Source organism: Schistocerca gregaria, chromosome 3 (genome assembly GCF_023897955.1).
Source record: "Schistocerca gregaria isolate iqSchGreg1 chromosome 3, iqSchGreg1.2, whole genome shotgun sequence".
NCBI classification, from domain to species: Eukaryota; Metazoa; Arthropoda; class Insecta; order Orthoptera; family Acrididae; genus Schistocerca; species Schistocerca gregaria.
In genome coordinates this window covers 248784945-248806248 of record NC_064922.1, presented here as the reverse complement: position 1 = coordinate 248806248, position 21304 = coordinate 248784945, and the positions used below count along the sequence as shown (strand labels likewise).

General features: G+C 42.2%; 1 protein-coding gene across 10 annotated transcripts in view; it reads right to left on the bottom strand.

Annotated features, from left to right (window-relative positions):
• The window catches only part of LOC126356052 (uncharacterized), a 268209-nt gene that overhangs the window by 201319 nt on the left and 45586 nt on the right, over window positions 1–21304 (bottom strand). Inside the window, exon 3 of one of the 10 annotated variants that reach the window (XM_050006739.1) lies at window positions 20713–20995. The exons of 7 other annotated variants lie outside the window; for them this stretch is intronic. The gene's annotated coding sequence lies outside the window, so the exon portion shown is untranslated. The remainder of the gene's footprint in view (window positions 1–20712; window positions 20996–21304) is intronic. 2 more of the 10 variants (XM_050006745.1, XM_050006744.1) reach the window with 2 other exon arrangements.

Genomic DNA, 21304 nt, shown 5'->3' with positions numbered 1-21304 from the left:
CTATTATAACTGCCATCAGGTTTCTGTACCAATTGTAAATAGCCTTTCGCTCCCTGTATTTTACCCCTGCCACCTTCAGAATTTGAAAGAGCGTATTCCAGTCAACATTGTCAAAAGCTTTCTCTAAGTCTACAAATGCTAGAAACGTAGGTTTGCCTTTCCTTAATCTTTCTTCTAAGATAAGTCGTAGGGTTAGTATTGCCTCAAGTGTTCCAATATTTCTGCGGAATCCAAACTGATCTTCCCCGAGGTCGGCTTCTACTAGATTTTCCATTCGTCTGTAAAGAATTCGTGTTAGTATTTTGCAGCTGTGACTTATTAAAGTGATAGTTCGGTAATTTTCACATCTGTCACTTTCTTTGGGATTGGAATTATTATATTCTTCTTGAAGTCTGAAGGTATTTCGCCTGTCTCCCGACCGGTATTCGATTTCGGAACCAAAACTAAGTAAACGAACATGGAAATATTGCGTGTAAGGGTATAATACCCTTACAGTTTCAATGTCTTAACTTAATTAGCACTATTGTTCGGACCCACAACAGCTAAATTAAATAATGATGCGGACGGAGGTACAAAGAAGAAACTTTTTTGATACACAAATTATTCAAGTGCATCTAAATGTTACATGTCTGACAGGAAGATAACAGTTTGCAACTTTATTTTGTAGTAAATAGTTCTTCGTTTTCTTTGATCCCTTCGCCGTTTACGAAACGGATGAGAGTAGCTCCGTCACAACTCATATCCTAAGTACGGTCTTGGCGATAAGTAACATAAAAGCCTCTAACAGTACCATGTCACACGGAGGCGTATCATATTCGCGAATAAAATTGAAAATTAACACAAGAACCTTAAAAAGACGCAACAGTCCACGTTCCAGGGTGTCAATGCGAATGTTTGACGCATTCATGGCAGTTCTGGAATAAGCTATACAAAGCTATGGGTTGTCAATCGATCATGCTACAGAATTCTGACAGAACAATTTCGAAGGCCTGGCAACAAATTAAGTTTACGTGACGCAAGACACAGTAACCGATTAGCCCACGCAAGCAAAACAGCTGCTGTATCACAGGCACAGCACGTGACAAGAAAACAACGAGGTCTGCGCGCGAGAAGCGACGTGCCTTTCTATGCCACCGTGTGCAGCTGTGCCGGAACGTGCACACCAACACAAAACAGCGGAGCTCGCAAAACCCCGAGCAGACTGTGCAGGTATCTGACGATGTAAGTCTTCTAAAGAATCAAATATTTCAATAATACTTCTTGCTGTTTCGATTTACACCTATCGCTGTGACATTGAGGCCGAAGATAGCAGTCCCAAAAATTGACGTCGCACCTTAGTTGCCAACTGCTCAAATTCAGCTCTAGAAGCGAAACAAGTGGCAACCACTGCACCAGATGCGACACACTTACTCTTAATGACTCCATCCCTCGACTGTAGAGTATAAAGTTGAGAGCGCACGCATACTAATTTTCTCATAGTTATTTACATTATTAAGTTTCCAAAAATGGTTCCAATAGCTCTGAGCACTATGGGACTTAACATCTGAGGTCATCAGTCCCCTAGAACTTAGAACTACTTAAACCTAACTAACCTAAGGACATCACACACATCCATGCCCGAGGCAGGATTCGAACCCGAGACCGTAGCGGTCGCGCGGTTCCAGACTGAAGCCCCTAGAACCGCTCGGCCACAACAGCCGGCCTATTAAATTTTGTTGAGTCATCAGTCTTCTGCATTGTTTGATGCGATCCGTCATGAATTCTTCTCCTATGCCAACCTCTACATCCCACAGTAGCACTTGCAACCTACGTCCTCAATTATTTGCTGATTCTATTCCAATCTCTGTCTTCTACAGTTTTTACCCTCTACAGCTCCTTCTAGTAGCATGGAAGTTATTCCATTAAGTCTTAGCAGATCTCTCATCATCCTTTACCTTCCTCTTGTCAGTATTTTCCATATATTCTTTTCCCAACCGATTCTCCGGAGAACATCCTCATTCCTTACATTCTCATTTCACCTAGTTTTCAACATTCTTCTTAACACCACATATAAAATGCTTCGATTCTCTTCTGATCCGGTTTTCCCCACAGTCCATGTTTCACTGCCATACAATGCTGTGGTTCAAACGTTCATTCTCAGAATTTTTTTCCTCATATATGATATGATCTTATTGCATTGTTGGTCGGGAGGCCCCATTCGGGGGAGTTCGGCCGCCAAGTGCAAGTCTTATTTCAAATGGCTTTGAGCACTATGGGACTTAACAGCTGAGATCATCAGTCCCCTAGAACTTAGAAGTACTTAAACCTAACTTACCTAAGGACATCACACACATCCATGCCCGAGGCAGGATTTGAACCTGCAACTGTAGCTGTCGCTCAGTTTTATTTCATTCGACGCCACATTGGGCGGCGGTGATAAGGATGAAATAATGATGCCTAGAGAATATTTCAGAGAGAGATATTGTCGGAGAGTAAAACTGCAACACCAACACAAGGAAAAAGGAAGTCTGCAAAAGCTTTGAGACATGTACTCAGAAAGTATTATGTGAGCCCCTGGAAGCACCATTATTATTTGTGCCCGAACGACAAAATTATCTACAATGGTAAATGTGTTGTTGTCGTCGTCTTCAGTCCGAAGCTTGGTGTAGCTGAAGTTAAGCGTTGAAACAAGTCAAACTGAGTCTGCAAAACGTTAAACCAGCACAACAACGGTAGTTTTTTGTGCCTTGTCAGTCACTACGGACGGATTGTACCTAGCAAGCCTAAAAGATTGATCAACACTACTAGTATTAAAACAAGGCAAGTATGATTCAAAGGATTTATAATCCTACAGCGAAATCTTTACTAGTGTCATCAAGTGACAAGATAGGAGCACACTAGCGCGCGCACCATATGGCGCTGATCTGATATACGTCTTGTAAGGACAATTTCTTTTTACCCTGGAGTCTAAGGAAGAAGGAAGGAAATGTTTAACTTTCCATCGACGATGAAGTCATCAGAGACGGAGCACCGGCCAGAGTGTGGAAGGAACTCTGTCTAATCCCAGCTAATGATTTATGGAAATCATACAAATCTTAAATATATGGACAGGGATTTGAGGTCCCGTCTTCCCGAATACAAGTCATTTCTCTTACAACTATGTCATCTCGTACGGTATGCAGAACTATTCAAAAAATGACAAAAATCGACAGGAGACTGCTGTTCTTCGTGTATTCTACACGCTTGCTCCGGTAACACATCAGCTAACACATTTCTTTGCATTTCGTTGTATTGCGGCGTCCTGCAGATATCATTTGTTTCTTTAAGAGATAAAGGCGGTAACCATCTAGCTACTCTTTCTCAGGTAATATAATGTATTACCTGCAACCCATAAAGCAAAAGCGGGTGACAATTTACGTCGCGGTTACGCCATGTGGTAATTAGTGTTTTCAATGCCAGATGCAGCTAGGCGTTAAGTAAGGCAACACAGCACAATTAGAAATACCCCGCAAGACGTGTCTCTATCATCGACAAAGTGTTCTCAGTTGAAAAAAAGCCCGTGCATGCTGGTACGTGCAATATTTAGGAAAGGCCACTTCTACGACATTTATTCCTAACAACAAAAGCTTGTTAAAGCACAGTATTTACGGCTCCAATATCCGTGGCAGCTGATATGTTTTTCCGGGAAATGATAATGTTTAAAAGTTAGCTGCGATAAGTTAAAGAGTGGACATTCTAAAACATTAATATTATTGCGCAACACAATACGACATTGTTTTCATCTGCAGCTATCAAAATGTAGTAAAATTGCCAATTTATCATTCTTTCTCCGTTGGCAACGATGACTAAAAAATTCATGAGGTAGCTATACACAGACAGTAGGTCATAGTGCCAGTTCATAATACAAAGGCGTTGATATCTATTATGCCGCTCCTCTTGAAAATAAGTCATTCGATACACTACGGAGTGCACGTATAGAGTCGGTAGTACGTGAAAAATGTTAGTTTGCATCATGGTTCGATGTCTTCGCACACTGTAGGTATGTTAGTGGGTAGGAAGTCAGTCATCACTGTGGTGTGCATACCATCTCCGCGGCTGGGACAGCTTTACATAATACGTACAGTTCATAGCGTAACTACTATGCATTAGAGTAAAGTGCTCTGTCGAATTGTAAATATACACACCGAAAATGCGTTTATTTTTTAGACTAACAGATAATGTAGACAGACGTCTGAATTTTAAGGCAAAGTCGACATACACTAGACGTAGGCATAACAGTGATTCCAATAACGTTACTTTTTCCTCTCGTTATGTCAGTGTGAGGAGCGAAACCATCTTTAGCTAATATGGTTCATTTCTTCTAGCTCTCAAAGTTCTTCCATTTTCTTGCTGCAGTTTCTTCTGTTCCGTTTTAACTCCAATGGTTGAATTTATGTAATAGCGTGTCGATGAGAGTTCTGAATTTGGTTTTGCCTTCTATAATGTCCTCTACAAGACATCTTGAAAGCAGTCCATTACCCTCAACTTTCACCAAAAATGAGAGACTGAGAATTCTTTAAATCCATCTAGCATTTTCATTATGTTAGAAGATCATAAAACTTCAGTCCCTTCTATCTTGAAGAGTGTCGTTTAATCAGAATTGTGGTATAATTCGTAACATTCTTTTCCTCGATAAAAAAATTTCTCAGGACTTTTTTTCTTTTTTTTACTTTTCTATATCTTTACTTTGCGACTTTTCCTCGATATCATGATTTCTTGTACAAGTAATTCTTCAGCCTCAGAACCAATTTTATAAAATGTAAAACAAAAAGTAAACGTCACAACGTCCACAGTGTATCCTACAGAAAAAAGCCACATGTAGCTCTTTAACGGACATCTGAATAGCGAACCACGTAGATAACGATGCAAAATGGGCGGCAAGAGTACCGAGACGTTTGTTTTCAACGTCAAACGCACAGTATTTCGATTACGTGCGGTTTTTTATGAAACGCACCATAATATTTCTGAAAGAGGTTTGTAATGCATGCGAAGCATTTCGTAAAGAACTGCAATGCAAGATTGTACAGAAAATGCGCAGATGAAACTGCGAAGTGAATACGTAAGTGGAGAGACTGCTCAGTGTCTTCACTATACTCAACGATATAACGAGGCAATCTGTACTGCTGGCTGGTACTACGTGACGATGCCTGGATTTATTTTGTAGTCTGCCGTTGATATTTCTCTTTCTGGTCTGTTGACAAAATTTTTTCTTCATCGTTTGACAGTTCTCTCGCAATGAAACTTCACCTCCACTTCAGGGGGATTATGCCTTTACTTTCCATTGCTTTACATATCATTTTTTGAGTAACGAAACTTACATACCAACACAAAAAGGGACAGTGTTATATCAAGAGACTGCTTGTTTTTATGTGAGAAAGGAGGAAGATTGCCCATGGGCAATGATGTCGTTAGAGGCAGAACACAAGCTCGGGTTGTACAAGGATGGTAAAGGAAATCGGCTGCGTATTTTAATAAAGGAACTGTACTCTCCTTAAACGATTAAGGAGAACTTCGGAAATTCTAAATCAGGGTGACCAGATAGGGATCTGCATCAACCTCCTTCCGAATGGTAGTCCGATGTCCTGACCGTCCTGCCACCTTTGGTCGGTTTTTATATGGTTATCTTATCAGAAGTGTACTGTACTCTAAGGCAAACAAATCGTTATACTCTCTCTCTCTCTCTCTCTCTCTCTCTCTCTCTCTCTCTCTCTCTCTCTCTCCTCTTCCCTCCCCGTCTCCCAGTTTCCTACCCTCATGACTAGTATCACTTTCTCCCGTGTTGGTTGCAGAGAAAAGTTCGTTATGAGAATAATAAACATTTGTTTATTCTTAGGTGTCCTAAAACTACTCAACCGCTGCTAAGTTTTTTTCCTCAAGACCGAAATTGTATCTGACTGACAATAGAATAAATTCTGTGTTGGCTTTAACATTTTCATGAACAACTTAACACGTAAATTATGAGTTTGCATACAAAAGCTTCCAAAAACTACATTAAGGTATTAAATAAGAAGCATTAGGAGCAGCATATTTCTTTTTTTTCTGTTTCACAGCAAGGATTTACCAAGTAGGTATGAACAGTTGTAACTTAGGAAATGTAATAAGCGTCCATAACCTTTGGCACACAGCAAAATCCTTGCGTAGTTCAGCAATTGGTTTCTTTTTGGGTACTCATAATCTAATCTACAAGATACTTTTGAAAAGTGCCGTGAGTTGTCTCACACGATAAAAGAAACAAGCGTTACAAACATAATACCTTTAGTGGCTTTCAAAATAATCACCATTAGTTACAACACACTTCTGACAATGGTTGTACAGCTTTTGCCAACTGTCAGCAAACGCTTCTCGTGGAATCGCTCGAAACACCATGCTCACACATTGCTAGATATCAGCAACGTCTGCAAAAGTTCGAGAACAATAGCTTACACTGTCTTTGCTTATCTTCAATTCTTCTGCTTTCATTCTCATAGACAGCCACCAACCGTCCTCAGCATCCGTCGCACTTGTGTCATGCAAAACGGAGAAATGCAATGAATCGTTGCTTCACATTAGGGAAAACGGCGACGGAGAGTCGTGGACTGTTAATGACAAACTCCGCTCTACGCTAATATCGCCGGAACTGATCCATTCCCCAAAAGGTGGCCCTTTTAAAACAAAAAGCGCGTGGTCCAGAAATCGTTGCTGCTGTCATCTAGTGCCAAGTGAATGTACAGCGCGCCAGTGATGAAAGCTAGTAAAAACTATGCATCGCTATCGACTACCACTATCGGTACATTCTGCCAGCAAGCCGACAACCTTTTTTTTTTCCATGTCAAATAAAGCAAGGTTCCAAATCTTGTGTGAAGGATTACCTTGTCTCTATTTATAATACTGTCTAGCAGTCTGGTTTCGATAAATTCCTTTAAAACATAGTCCCAATAGCTAGACGCAGGGGCAACAGTTTGTGTGTGCTTATTCAGCACTGCGTCCCACTGTAAGGCCCTATTCACACGGGGATACTCAAAATCACGCCTACAGCTAGCTGACAACGAAGAGACTTGGAGACTGGACAACTCAAGTAGCGGATCACATTCACACAGGCACGTCACGAGTCTCCCGTACTGCCAAGTCACTTGCGGTGTGAATAGGCAATTTAATCACTTTCATTGTCTGTGGGCAAAGGATGTAGGGCGCTTTATTGTGTACCGTGGCCCCAGTAGTACAGCGTCCAGTGACTATTTGTGATAATGATATTATGATTCAGTATTGTGATTACCGCCGGTACAGAAGGGGAACGTTGTGGGCTCATCCTTACACTGAGAATAATACAAACTGTAGGTTACAAGTTTCCTAATTACTTGGGCGCACTGGACGGAAAACATATCCGCATTGAAAAATTACCTGGGGCGGGTTCAAGTAACTTCTTCTGCAGTCAGTACCACTCCACGGTATTGATGGCATGCAGTGATGCTCTTTATTTATTCATTAGCATTGAAACTGATTGTGTAGGTAGAAATAGTGATGGGATGGATACTTCGTGCTTCAGCAACTACACATTGGATTACAAATGAAAGATTAAAATTACCATTGCCTTCGAGATTACCAGATGATGAAAATCAATACGTTTACATTATCACAGTACTTGATGCTACCGTACGCACAAAAGAACACTCGATAATATGAAGTAAATTTATCATAGATTACGCAGAGGAAGAAAATCTATAGAATGCACATTTGGAATGCTGACACAGAAGTTCCAAGTCATGAGCAGTTCTACTCGTTCTCGAATTACAGAAAGAGTGATGACATAATAAAATCCGTGTGCATACTGCACAATTTCACTCGAAAACATGAAGGTATAAAATAGAGTTGTGGTGAGAAACAATGCAAAAACTCCGAAACGCCAACAGTCAGAATACAACCAACCTCATTCTACTGCTTATTAAGTTAGTAACTGTTTAGCCAACTACTTTCTGACATCGTGCTTTCCATGGTAGTGGAAGTATGATTATGATGATGATGATGATGAAGCCAATACTCCTTGACAGAGCGCAGGGGAACGATGCGAGAGACCCGCACCGCCGTACTAAGCAAGGTCCTAGTGGAGGTGGTTTGCCATTGCCTTCTCCGACCGTAATGGGAATCAATAATGACGACGACGACGACGACGATGACGACGACGACGACACGACAACAACACCCATTCGAGATATGGTGCAAATTCTTTATCAAGTTGTGCGCGGACCCAAATTATGCAAAATGGGACCTTAGTGCAACCACTTTTTTGTGAACTTTTAGCAAACCGATAATGTTGGTGGAACATCAGCACCAAACGGAATGTCTTAACCATGGGTCGGATAACAATAATTGTCGAATTGCCGTTACTAGGATGGAGAAAGCACAGAAGATGATGAAACCGTCAACGAATGAGGAACAATGTACGAATACGGGACTCCTTAATGTGGATGTAATACTATTGATCGCAATGGCAAACGCCAATACACTTAAAACGCTTCCTTGAGGGATATCGTTCTCCTGCTTAACGGTCAGACAAGACATTCCTGACCCTGTCCCTAACATACCTTTCTGAAAGGAGGGATTGTATGGATGTGAAGTGGTGTCCACAGAAACACCGCTCATAAAATTGCAACAAAATATTATGCCTTCAAGTAGTATGGAAGACCTTTTTCAAACTGAAGAATAAATCGACAAGATATTGCTTACGTAGCAAAGCTAGTTGAATCGCTACTTCGAGAAGGGTTATCGAATAATATGAACCCACACAAGGAGCGACTGAGTAGTGACTTGGTATTGAGAACCAACACTAGGCGCCAGTTGACTATATGCTCCAGCGTCTTTATTACACAGCTTCTGACACTGACGCTACAGTAACTATAAGGGCTAGTCCGATTATTACCTGGTTTTCAAATTAGGTTGAAAACAGACCCTTCCCACGAGTTGAGAAAGTCTCATCTTACCCTAACTGAAGGAGGACCTCCTCCGACTGCAGTTTCGACTGTTTCAACATGCTGTAAGTTATCAGGTCGTGGATGGGAGCTCTATCATGAGCTACTGAAATGTAGAATCCATCTCTCTCACAGAGTGAAACGTTTGTTGCATTCTTCCATGTTAGTGGAACAAAAATCACAACCAACCCTTTCCTATCGCTCCTGATAATGACAAAAAGTTGGATTGTGGCTGGAATCGACCGTAATGGTCTTATACGATTTAGCCACTGTCTGAGCAATGTCTCTCAGCAATGTTAGGAGGCACCCCTTCTCTCGTACAGCTGCTACTGGCGGGTGTGACCTTCGCCTGGAAACCCTCTTATGACTTCCCATACTTGGCTTGCGGGTATGGATTTATTGATAGAGTTTAAGGATTCTTATAATGGTCTTTTCTTAGTCTCTAAAATGTTTGTCCTCACCATTGCCCACCACCATTTCAAAGTCTGCAGGATTTGCATCTGTAGGGCACTGACTGAATCTTCATACAGCTGTCCTCCTGTCTTAATTGCAAAATGACACTAAAAATTCCACCAGGGGACAGGCAGTCTCTTACTTGTTCTTTTTGTCTTTGAATGGATGAATCAGCAGCTTGGTGAATCACGGCTGTAATGTGATCCACACAGGCTCAGACAACTTCACACTGCTCGAAAACAGCCACCTGCCTGTAAAGCATCCAGTTAGTCTTCCTGAACTACCATCTCAGAGGCTTCCATTCGTGATATGCTCCATATGGCAGATGTAACGCGATAGGGTAGTGGTTGCTGCCGTTAAGATAGTCATTCAATTCCCATCGACCACTGTCTGCAAGAGCCAGCGAGCGAAAGCAGATATCTATGGGTGTAGATGAACCTGTAGCAATGCTGTAATGCATATTCATCAATATGGTTTCTGCAGCTTGCGTGGGATCACCAAGTGTTCGACCCCTGGGGCAAGTGGTGTTAGATCCCCACAGCGTAAAGTGTGCATTCAAGTCTCCAAAAAGGAGAAAGGGATAGCACAATTTAGCAATGTACTGTGTAAATATGTCATTGTCAATGGGCTCAGGGGGCGGCAGGTAAACAGATCATTAACAGAGCCATTTCGCTAACAGCGACCACTTGCAGCGTTGTGGTTAAGGGCACGAGTGAGGTGTAGAATGTGTCCTGGGCAAACATCGCCACCCCACCTTTCGCCTTGTCACAAGTAAGAGCGTCTTTCCTGTGAAGGTGATAAATCCAAATAGATGTGTATCAGTCTCTTGGGGACGTATGTAGACAGGTCAGTAGTGAATGAGAAGTCTTAATCTCATTCCTCCAAAGGGTCTTGTCTCCATTCATATTCCACTAGAGCATGGGTGAGATTTCAGTGGCTAAGTTTTAATTCACCCCTATCTTTGTGCCGAAATGGCAAGGCATTTACAGAGTGAGGGGAAGTGGATGGGTTGTCTAGGTCTGGAGATGAGGTATCTAACTCCATTGTGTTATCAGTCAGTCAGATGTGCCAGAATGATGTCTGATGGGCGCATGGGGTAACTTGAAAGTACGTCATGACCCTTTTCCCTTTGAGAATCATGGGGACAGGCGAAGTTGAAAGCACTCTGCTTTTTGGGTGGCTTCTCTATGCTCACTGTTGAATGGTAGGCTCTCTCTTGTGTTGTGGCAGCCTAGATTCATAATCTTTACTTATTTTGCTTTGACATGTATAGGTGCTAGTACAGGTGCTGGTGGTGGTGGTGGATTATAGTATGCTGGACAGCGTCAGAGTCAAAGCGCCTATAGCCTTTTACAAAGGAAGCATAATAAGTGGCAACGACAGGGAATTTTGTCGCCTTATATTCTTTTTTTGACTTCTTCATAAGAGATCCGCTTTTTCACTTTTATTTTCTGAATTCTGCGTTTCTTAGCGACAATTCAGCTGTCTCAGGTCCAGACTGGGTGACTCCCACAGCAGCTTACATTTATTGCTGGAGATGGGCAATCAGTACCAGATTCAAGGGATGCATTTCCAAATTTCAGTCAAGTCACTTCACCTCTGTAACTCAGTGCTGTATGGCCAAATCGCTGGCATTTAAATCACCTCATAGGATTAGGCAGATAAGGCTAACTCTAAGTAGGAGGAGCCCTACCATGGTGCGTTCGGGTAGCATTGGCGAATTGAATATCACTATGATGGTGGTGGTCTTATCGGTATCACTATTATTCCTTCATGTCCTTTGTGCCAGCCCCACAAACCATTCATCATCATCATCATCATCATCATCATCATCATCATCATCATCATCATCATCATCCTCCTCCTCCTCCTCCTCCTCCTCCTCCTTTGTGATTACGTAGGCTTTCCCGGCGTGATAAGTCTTTAAAGTCTTTTCGGGTTTTCTGCCGAATCCTAAAATCAACTTGACTCGATATTTAGTCGATCCAACTCGTCGCCATCTTCAGGAAAATGCTGCTTCTGCTGATGAGTCCCGCTGAGAACTGACGCCAGGCTGCAAATCGACGTCTTATCGACGTCTTATATAGGCCACGGGGTTCAGTACACCCATCACGGATGCTGCCCTCCAAGATAGGGAGGTGACGCCGTCCTTAGTGGAACACTGCTGGCAACGATATATCGCACTCAGGGCCGCACCGAAGAACGTTCAGTTTTGCTGCGAGACAATACAGAATTCCACGTCTTGCTAAGAGGAAACCCATTGCCTCTGCTGATTAAATTATCCACCAACCTAATTTCAATCGCCTCTTTATAGTCACTGTTCCAAACCGGAAATGTTGGCAGCTACCACAGTTTCATCAAATTTCATACTGTGTCCCTCATTTGAGCAGTGTTCTGCTACTGCCGATTTTCCGGCTGTTGTAGCCTGCGTGCGGAACATCGCCGTCATACGGACAAGTTATAAATACTTTCCGAAGTGTATGTATTGAAAAGTTTTGTTTATTGTTGGTAAGGAACTAACTACGTATGTCCTCAATGTAATGGTATAAACTTATTGTATTTGTTGTGCTTGATTTTTCTTATCGTTGATTTTGAAAACATGATCTGACTCAGTTGCTTTATTTGTTGAACTCTTGATACCTTTACTCTGTAAGAAGGTTGTAAGTTAATGTTTTTATTATTATTAGGCCGATTTCATATTAAGCCATCAAATATCTGATGACTGATATTTGTTGTCTGAATCTAATCTTCGAGATTTAAAATTGATACTTTAGTTTAAGAAGTTGATGTTTCATATATGGTGACTATATTTTATTTTTAGAGGTGCTCAGGAACATCTCTTGATAAAATTGGAGTCAAATTTGAGAATATTGCTAATTGCTATAGATAATATTTTCTTCCTTTTACTATGTACATATATCTTTAATGGGCCATTTTTTTTTGTTCTATAGTATGAAATATAACTATGTTTTGATTTCTTTTAAGTGCTACATTACTTTCATTAACTGAAACTACAAAATTTCAACTTACATCTGACCTCCTTTGTAATGCTTGTGCTAAATGCATTATCTAAAACTAAATGTAGATACATAAAACTATTTCATGAACTATGATTCGAGAGTTTTATCAGTAGTTGCAGTTGAAGAGTGACAGTCAGTGGGTGTGCAGGGCAGTGGCATGGACCAGTGTGTATTTTGTAACCATGCTGGTACTGTGTCTGACGAAAAAAGTTATGGTCGAGTTCTTAGATTTTCGTCACAGTTTGAACTAATTTTCGAAGTGAACTGTATGAAAGAAAATGTTAGAGTGTTTCACTGAGGAATGTTTCAAGGAGTACTGTAAACAGCAGTGACAATGTATACACAAATGAACACTCACTATCGTTGCTAGAACCAAACTATTTTACAGTTAACCAAACTGTAAAACTAATGAACTGTGAAAAAATGAGTTATATTTTTGTAAATTAATGTATGGCCACAAGCATTAAGGCATTAATTGTAACTCTGATAACACTGAAACAGTTTTTATATGTTGGTGTATTTTAGGTGGAACTCTGAATTCGCATCTGTGATACTCAAGCTAAAAGCAGATGGATTGTAGTTTCGTGATCGGTGAATTAAACTGACTGTGACATTGTCTGAAAACTTCATAAGGAACATTGGTAACAGAACTGTGTTTCTAAAGGATATCAATCACACACATGTGAACTTGGATCCATGTATAAACAATTACGTCCGACAGGCCTGTAACAAAGAAATATGAAGAAGTTTAAAGCAACCGTCAAGAGTAATCTATACCGAGCAATGGGATGTACCTACTGCAGTTCCACAACTGAGGAAACTCCTTTAAACAAACCAAACACACCGATGAGCCGTAGTCAACGTCACAGGATGCCGACAACACAAACCGAAGCTGCAATGCATAATGCTCACCGGTATAAAGACTAAAAGTGCTTTTATCAGTTAAAAATTGTAATGTCCTTTCCTCTTGTGAGAAACCTTTCCTAATACACTCCTGGAAATGGAAAAAAGAACACATTGACACCGGTGTGTCAGACCCACCATACTTGCTCCGGACACTGCGAGAGGGCTGTACAAGCAATGATCACACGCACGGCACAGCGGACACACCAGGAACCGCGGTGTTGGCCGTCGAATGGCGCTAGCTGCGCAGCATTTGTGCACCGCCGCCGTCAGTGTCAGCCAGTTTGCCGTGGCATACGGAGCTCCATCGCAGTCTTTAACACTGGTAGCATGCCGCGACAGCGTGGACGTGAACCGTATGTGCAGTTGACGGACTTTGAGCGAGGGCGTATAGTGGGCATGCGGGAGGCCGGGTGGACGTACCGCCGAATTGCTCAACACGTGGGGCGTGAGGTCTCCACAGTACATCGATGTTGTCGCCAGTGGTCGGCGGAAGGTGCACGTGCCCGTCGACCTGGGACCGGACCGCACCGACGCACGGATGAACGCCAAGACCGTAGGATCCTACGCAGTGCCGTAGGGGCCGCACCGCCACTTCCCAGCAAATTAGGGACACTGTTGCTCCTGGGGTATCGGCGAGGGCCATTCGCAACCGTCTCCATGAAGCTGGGCTACGGTCCCGCACACCGTTAAGCCGTCTTCCGCTCACGCCCCAACATCGTGCAGCCCGCCTCCAGTGGTGTCGCGACAGGCGTGAATGGAGGGACGAATGAAGACGTGTCGTCTTCAGCGATGAGAGTCGCTTCTGCCTTGGTGCCAATGATGGTCGTATGCGTGTTTGGCGCCGTGCAGGTGAGCGCCACAATCAGGACTGCATACGACCGAGGCACACAGGGCCAACACCCGGCATCATCGTAGGGGAGCGATCTCCTACACTGGCCGTACACCTCTGGTGATCGTCGAGGGGACACTGAGTAGTGCACGGTACAGCCAAACCGTCATCGAACCCATCGTTCTACCATTCCTAGACCGGCAAGGGAACTTGCTGTTCCAACAGGACAATGCACGTCTGCATGTATCCCGTGCCACCCAACGTGCTCTAGAAGGTGTAAGTCAACTACACTGGCCAGCAAGATCTCCGGATCTGTCCCCCATTGAGCATGTTTGGGACTGGATGAAGCGTCGTCTCACGTGGTCTGCACGTCCAGCACGAACGCTGGTCCAACTGAGGCGCCAGGTGGAAATGGCATGGCAAGCCGTTCCACAGGACTACATCCAGCATCTCTACGATCGTCTCCATGGGAGAATAGCAGCCTGCATTGCTGCGAAACGTGGATATACACTGTACTAGTGCCGACATTGTGCATGCTCTGTTGCCTGTGTCTATGTGCCTCTGGTTCTGTCAATGTGATCATGTGATGTATCTGACCCCAGGAATGTGTCAATAAAGTTTCCCCTTCCTGGGACAATGAATTCACGGTGTTCTTATTTCAATTTCCAGGAGTGTATTTTATTTTATTAAAATCAATGTACTTTCAGTGAAGTCATTTGCAGATAGCATTGACTTTGTTGATTCACCCATTGACAGTGGCCATTACAATTTCTCATCTCTACCTTTCTATATTATTTTATTGTAGATAATATTGTGTGCGTCTTACACATATTTTGGAGGGGTGTGTTTTATGTGTGTGCATTTACATGTTTTGTTGTGATTTGTGGCAATTCCTGTTAAGTTGTGGCGTCCGCCATTTGATTCTGTGCACCAACGAATCATAGCAGGGCTGTCCATTCATTATTGGTGCAGGGCGCACTACTGATGGGAACTTTCAATTTGACAGCTGTCCAACTACACAAACTGTGTTTACATTCAGTAGGAAGTCATATTACTGCATACTCATGACCAAGTGAGTATATTTGGTTTTCAAACTTACAACTGAGCAAAGTAACAGCCTGTTTCGTCATAATTTATAAAATTAGTTATGGGACCTTTTTCTGATTTGCATTCTTTTAGGTTTCGTTAGCAAATTTTGACATGATTTCTCTCTTCACTTTGGAAGTGAAACAGGTTCTTTTGAGTCCAAATAATCAAACCTCATCAAGCTTTTCCAATTCAAGTGACCACATAAATTTACAGTCAAAATTACGCAGAGTAGTTCTCTTAGAACCAGTCCCATCACATATGGTTAAATTTTGTGACAGACCTGAGTCGCATACTTCACAAACTCTAGTCCCCGCCTGGCAATCAGTTTTATGTTTTCTGCACTTTCCCTATGTTATTTAATGGCAAATGCAGGAATGGTTCCAACTACCAGGCAATGGCCATCTTCCTGTACCAACAGTTTCAAACTAGACTTGTAAGTATGTAAATGCATGTAAACATGTATAATATTTTTTATTCTTCTACACTAATACTCTTGTGAAAGTGATGTACTACGTCTCATAATAGTAGTAGTAATAATAATAATAATAATAATAATAATAATAACCGAACTTTATTATCGTCAGTTCTAATGCGCGTCTCACTAGCATAGTTGAGAATTGCGTCAAAATATTTTTCAGATAGTAACATCAGTAAGTAGTGATCCAGCGTTTTACACAACTCAAATACACTCTGATGAGCCAAAATACCATGACCACTGTGAGCACCAATGACGCCTGGTGGTGATGTGAGCAAGTGACGCGGTAAGGAAGGTACATAAGCGGAGCAACGACGAAAGGGGAATCATTCTATCGGCGATATAGGCTGCACATGAGGAAATCTACTGACAATGTGGCGTTGACAAAAGGCATTTGGGAATAAACATCTCTAACATGGTGAAGATGGTCGGCTGTTCACGTGCTACTGTCGTGGGTATCAATGGGAAATAGCTGACGGACGTAGAAACAACAAGTAGGCGAGATTTACGCACGTCCACGCATCATCGCAGAACGTGGACGTCTGATGCTTGACCAGTCTTAAGAGCACTGTTGGCGATGATATGTGGCAGATCTGACGACAAAGAACGATGCTGGTGCAGGCACAAGCGTTTCGGAGCTCACCGTTCAGCGCACATTGTTGAATATGGGATCCCGTAGTAGGCGACATCTACGTGTTCCCATGTTGATAAAACGACAATCATTTAGAATGAAGTGGGCACGGGATCGTCGAGAGTGGATCATGGGTCAATGGAAATGTGTCGCCTTGTCGGATAAACTATGTTTCTTCTTCACCTTGTCAATCGCTGTGTCCGGGTTATGCCCTCATCAGATGCATGGCAGCTGAAAGCGCATACTACCAAACGGACACAGGCCGACGGGGGCAGTATCATACAATGGGGACAATCACCTAGGGTTCCATGAAACTGTGACAAATTATGGAAGCTGTGGATCACATTAATATTATTGCGGGCCATATGCATCCCTTATGATTGATGACTTGCCTGATGACGAAGTCGTCTTCCGAAAGAATAACAATGTGTCATACGGCCAGAATAGTGCCACAATGGTTTGAGGGGCTTCATAGTGAACTCAAAACTAATGTCTTGGCCACCAACTTCGCTTGATCTGAACCGGATGGAACACATCTGCAACGCTATGACGCGCCTGCTACGCACCCACAAACAGCGGCCAGTAATTTATGAGAATTTCTTTACCTGTGCGTAGACATCTGGTTCTACATACCTCCTGAAACCTACCAAGGACTTATTGAATCCGTGCTACACAGGATTGCTGCTGTGTTTTGTTCCGAAGGCGGACCAACACGCTATTAAACAGGTGGCCATAATGTGTTGGCTCATTGATGTATCTGACTTGATTGCTGTATGTTCTAGGACACTGAGGTGAAGTTTCACTGTGAAAATAGCTTTAGTTGATTAATTAGTGAGTGGTAGAAAGAGTAGTCGTTGCACCGAACAATAAGCTATTATCAAAAATACAACTACCCGGTATTGAAATGCCGCATATTATGAAGCTTCAGATACCAGGCGAGGCTGAACCAGGCCGCATCTGAAACTGATAATCCTTATTGCATTCAACACCCAGCGACGGAACTGAACACGCTTAAAGTTGGTTTGGGAATTTAAATCAAGCACAACAGAAAATTGTTAAAGACAAAGATGTTCTTTTTTCATTCCATTTCACGGCGCTCTCTTAATTCTCATTTGCACAAGTAATAGGTTAGTGATTCGGTCTGACATTCTCGCAGGTCATCTGCATGCATAGCTGGATTGTAACGTGCTTGCCTCCCCTGCAGCGGGCCCGAGCTCGATTCCCGGCCAGGTTGGAGCTTTTCTCCGCTCGTGGACTGTCATCATTTCACCCTCATCACAGGCACGCGAGACTCCCTATGTGGCATTGACTGAAGTAAGGCTCGCACTCGGCGGCCGAACTTCAGCGGATGGGCTTCCCGGCCTGCAATGCCATACGATCATTTCATTTCCCGCACACCACCTTTCACACCAGGGAACTTTTTTGTTGTTCAGACATGTTTCGAATACCTTTTGTGATTCTTCGCTGATTTGAATCCATTCAAAAACACTCTTCGGAACAGTTTTGTTTTCACCGCTCGGCATATTCTGACAATTTTTCGAATTCAGCGACGATCCATATTCGTCTTGACCATGGTCCGACGTCCTGAAGTCAAGGACGCTTATAGCAACATCACACCTATTCCCGGTATTCGTTATTTTTAACTGTGCAACTACCGCCTTAGACCGGAACAGACTACTTTATAACAGCACTTAACTGCATCTCTCTTCCTGGCGATGTAATTAATGAGGCCCCCTCGAAAATGCTTTTTAATTACGGCATCGTGCTAGAAGGTGTCTTGGAAAATTGTTGTCCCCTCCCCCACCCCCCACCCCCCGCCCCTCCCTAGCGATATAGTCTGCAATTTTTATCTGAAATATAATCTTCCCCTTACTACATATCTGACGTGTTATCTCGTGCTTAACAAAGGATGATGAAAATTAAAGCTCACTTGAACAATGTGTGTTACGTTGTTAGTCACAACTTACCGAGCATTCGTGAAACATAGTGTTAACGAAACTATGTACATGTTTTTAATCCATCCTGTACGCCTCTAAGACGCTGTCTAAAAATGTTAACAGATCTGAAGAATGAGAAACTACAGAGAAAAATACAATGACAAGCCACGAGTTCTTCGAGTGATTCCTTGAGCCATTTCTCCAACACGCACATGAAGTTCACTGTTATGCACAGGATTACAAAACCAAAGGGCAGATGTCTATGTGTTTCTCAAAAGTTTAATGCAATCGGCGAAATATAGTGAGTTTGATAGACTTTGGACAGAGGGGAGGGGGGGGGGGAGGAAGATGGAGGAGGGAGGGAGTTATGACGTAGTATCTAGTAGTTGTTATGCAGTTTCCAATTTTCGCAAATGACAGTTACGTTACTCCTAAAATTGACAGTACCTTTTACAGATACTGCAACGCAACGGGTGAAGTAGACATAGTGCAATGGAATACAACAGACTGATAACTCACTCACTCGTCACGGTTTAGAAAAATCCTAATAATGGTGGAAGGAAAGACTTGCCTTCATAAACCTCTAGAGGATTAAATCTGAACGCAAACACAATTCGAAACCTTACCACTTACGCCGGGCTGATATTTCGAAATAGTGGCTTCAAAAATAAACTGAGTAACGCATATAATAACGATAAGAAAATTTCTTTGTATACAACTAATCTTTAAAAACACCCTCCAGCTAAAAATCACACTTTCATTATAAGCAGAAATTAACTATATGTGCGGCAAAAGAAATGTGAAAGGTAGAAAAAACTACTATTTTAGTTTAAAGTGGCCACGATTTTTCGAAACTGCCGTCAAGTATTATTTAACAGTTTTTAGTTGATAAACTTTTCTATTTCATTCTAGTACAATATATTTCTCAGTATTCCTCTTTCTTCAAATATTATTCAGTGAAAGAGATACTATACTATACTATACTATACCGTATTATTCTACACAATTCTTCTACATTGTTTCACAGCCGTCTATCAAAGATTGTTGCCTTTAAGCCTCCCCTCTCCATTTCATATTTTTCGTTGCAAATATTTTTAATCGTTTGTCCAAACCTTTAAATTTATAGCTTTATGTCCCTGAATAGCTCTCTTCTTAGCAATTCTGTCTTTTACTTTTCTATATTTCTGACGATTTGTGAAGGCCGGGAAAGCCAAAGTATCCGTGCTTTCGCAATATGGAACTGAAAGAGCAGTAGAGCAAACTTCTTGGTTCAAATGGCTCTGAGCACTATGCGACTTAACTTCTGAGGTCATCAGTCGCCTATAACTTAGAACTAATTAAACCTAACTAACCTAAGGACATAACACACATCCACGCGCGAAGCAGGATTCGAACCTGCGACCGTAGCGGTCGCTTGCTTCCAGATTGTAGCGCCTAGAACCGGACAGCCACGCCGGCCAGCCACAAACTTCTTACAAGGTAGCACAAGTTATTAAGAAATGTAGCGTCCCTGTAAATTTCTTAGTTTGCGTCCTGCAGCACGTCCTGACAGTTTTCGTACTGATAACGAATCCCGACAAGCAAAGAAAGTACTAAAGAACGTTACAGGTAGCAGTCAATGCATTTAAAAGTTAAGACACAATCTCGCTCACGGTGTAGAGTTGGGAAATGCCTATTCGCGATATGCGTCTAATGTCTTAAACCGTCTTACCGAAATTCTGATTTTGATGCTAAGACGTTCACTGCAAGATTTCGATACCACACAGCAACTAGATACCGACCTCGATTCCACAACGATTTGGAGTTTCTGTGATTTCCTATGTTCCTAATTTTTTTGTAGGATACAGAAAATTGTAGGTACTTTCGTCACATTCGCGACTGAACTTTCAATAATACATTACTCATAGGCTTCTATCCGTGGTGTTGTATTCCATGGAGATACTAAGTGGCAAATTTTGAAGAAGGTACTCGGCACACACTATTTGGAGATGCTCAAAGGAATTATCCCATAAAAGTTCTTTTTCGAAACACGCATAATTTATGAAATACACCATTCACAAAAGTTCTAAAACACAAATCTGTAACACCGCGGCACAGAACATGAAGTCACGACATAAAATTATAACGTTAAGGAATTATAATACCAAAATAATAAAAAAGTTCATGCTGGTTTAAACTTACTTCGAAAGCTTAAAAAATTTAGAGTGAAATAAAGTTGTAATACTACTTGCAATATAGATGGAGCTATTATACACCGTGGAATTCTTATACAAAAATTACTTCCAACAAAGAGAACGCTATTAGGTGGCAAGGCAAGTAAAACAAAATTCACTACTATTTTAGCACTTCTAATTTAGTCAATTTTGGTCATTTTCGCACTCAAACTCTACCATATGCCAAGCACAGCTCTACCTTGTTCGCGAAGTGAAGATGCCGGACAGACTGAACGCAGTAAAGCAGCCGAAAACCAGACGGCCCCTCTTTGGCAATCAGCTTCCGAGGGCACAGCTTAAATCCGGGAAAAGCTTCATGCTGTCTGGGCACGTGTTAGCGGTTGGACAAGAGCAGTCCAAGCTGCAATAATGAGCTTCAGCACAATCGCAGCAGTTGGTAACCTTACTGATAGTCTCCATGCATGTTTCCATTCCGGCTGGAGAGTCTGGAAGACAATCGGCGAACTCTACAGTGGTATCTGCTGGCGAAGAACGAAACAACATTGATACTGCGAGCGATAAGTGCTCTGTGAACGAACAGACGCTGTAACTATCTAAAATCCGAGCAACTGCGGTCAACATTCCATGCTGTATAACATGTCCCAATCTTAAAAATTACACTTTATGTTACGCAGGATGTTAATTCTTTTATTTATAAAGGACGAAATGGTCTTCACTGAACTGGTTGAGACATGTAATACCATTCATCTACATAAGACTGTTCGTCTTAAATACTGTTCATATGATATAACCAGACATCTGCTTCTCTACTCCGCAAGTTGTGTTATGGT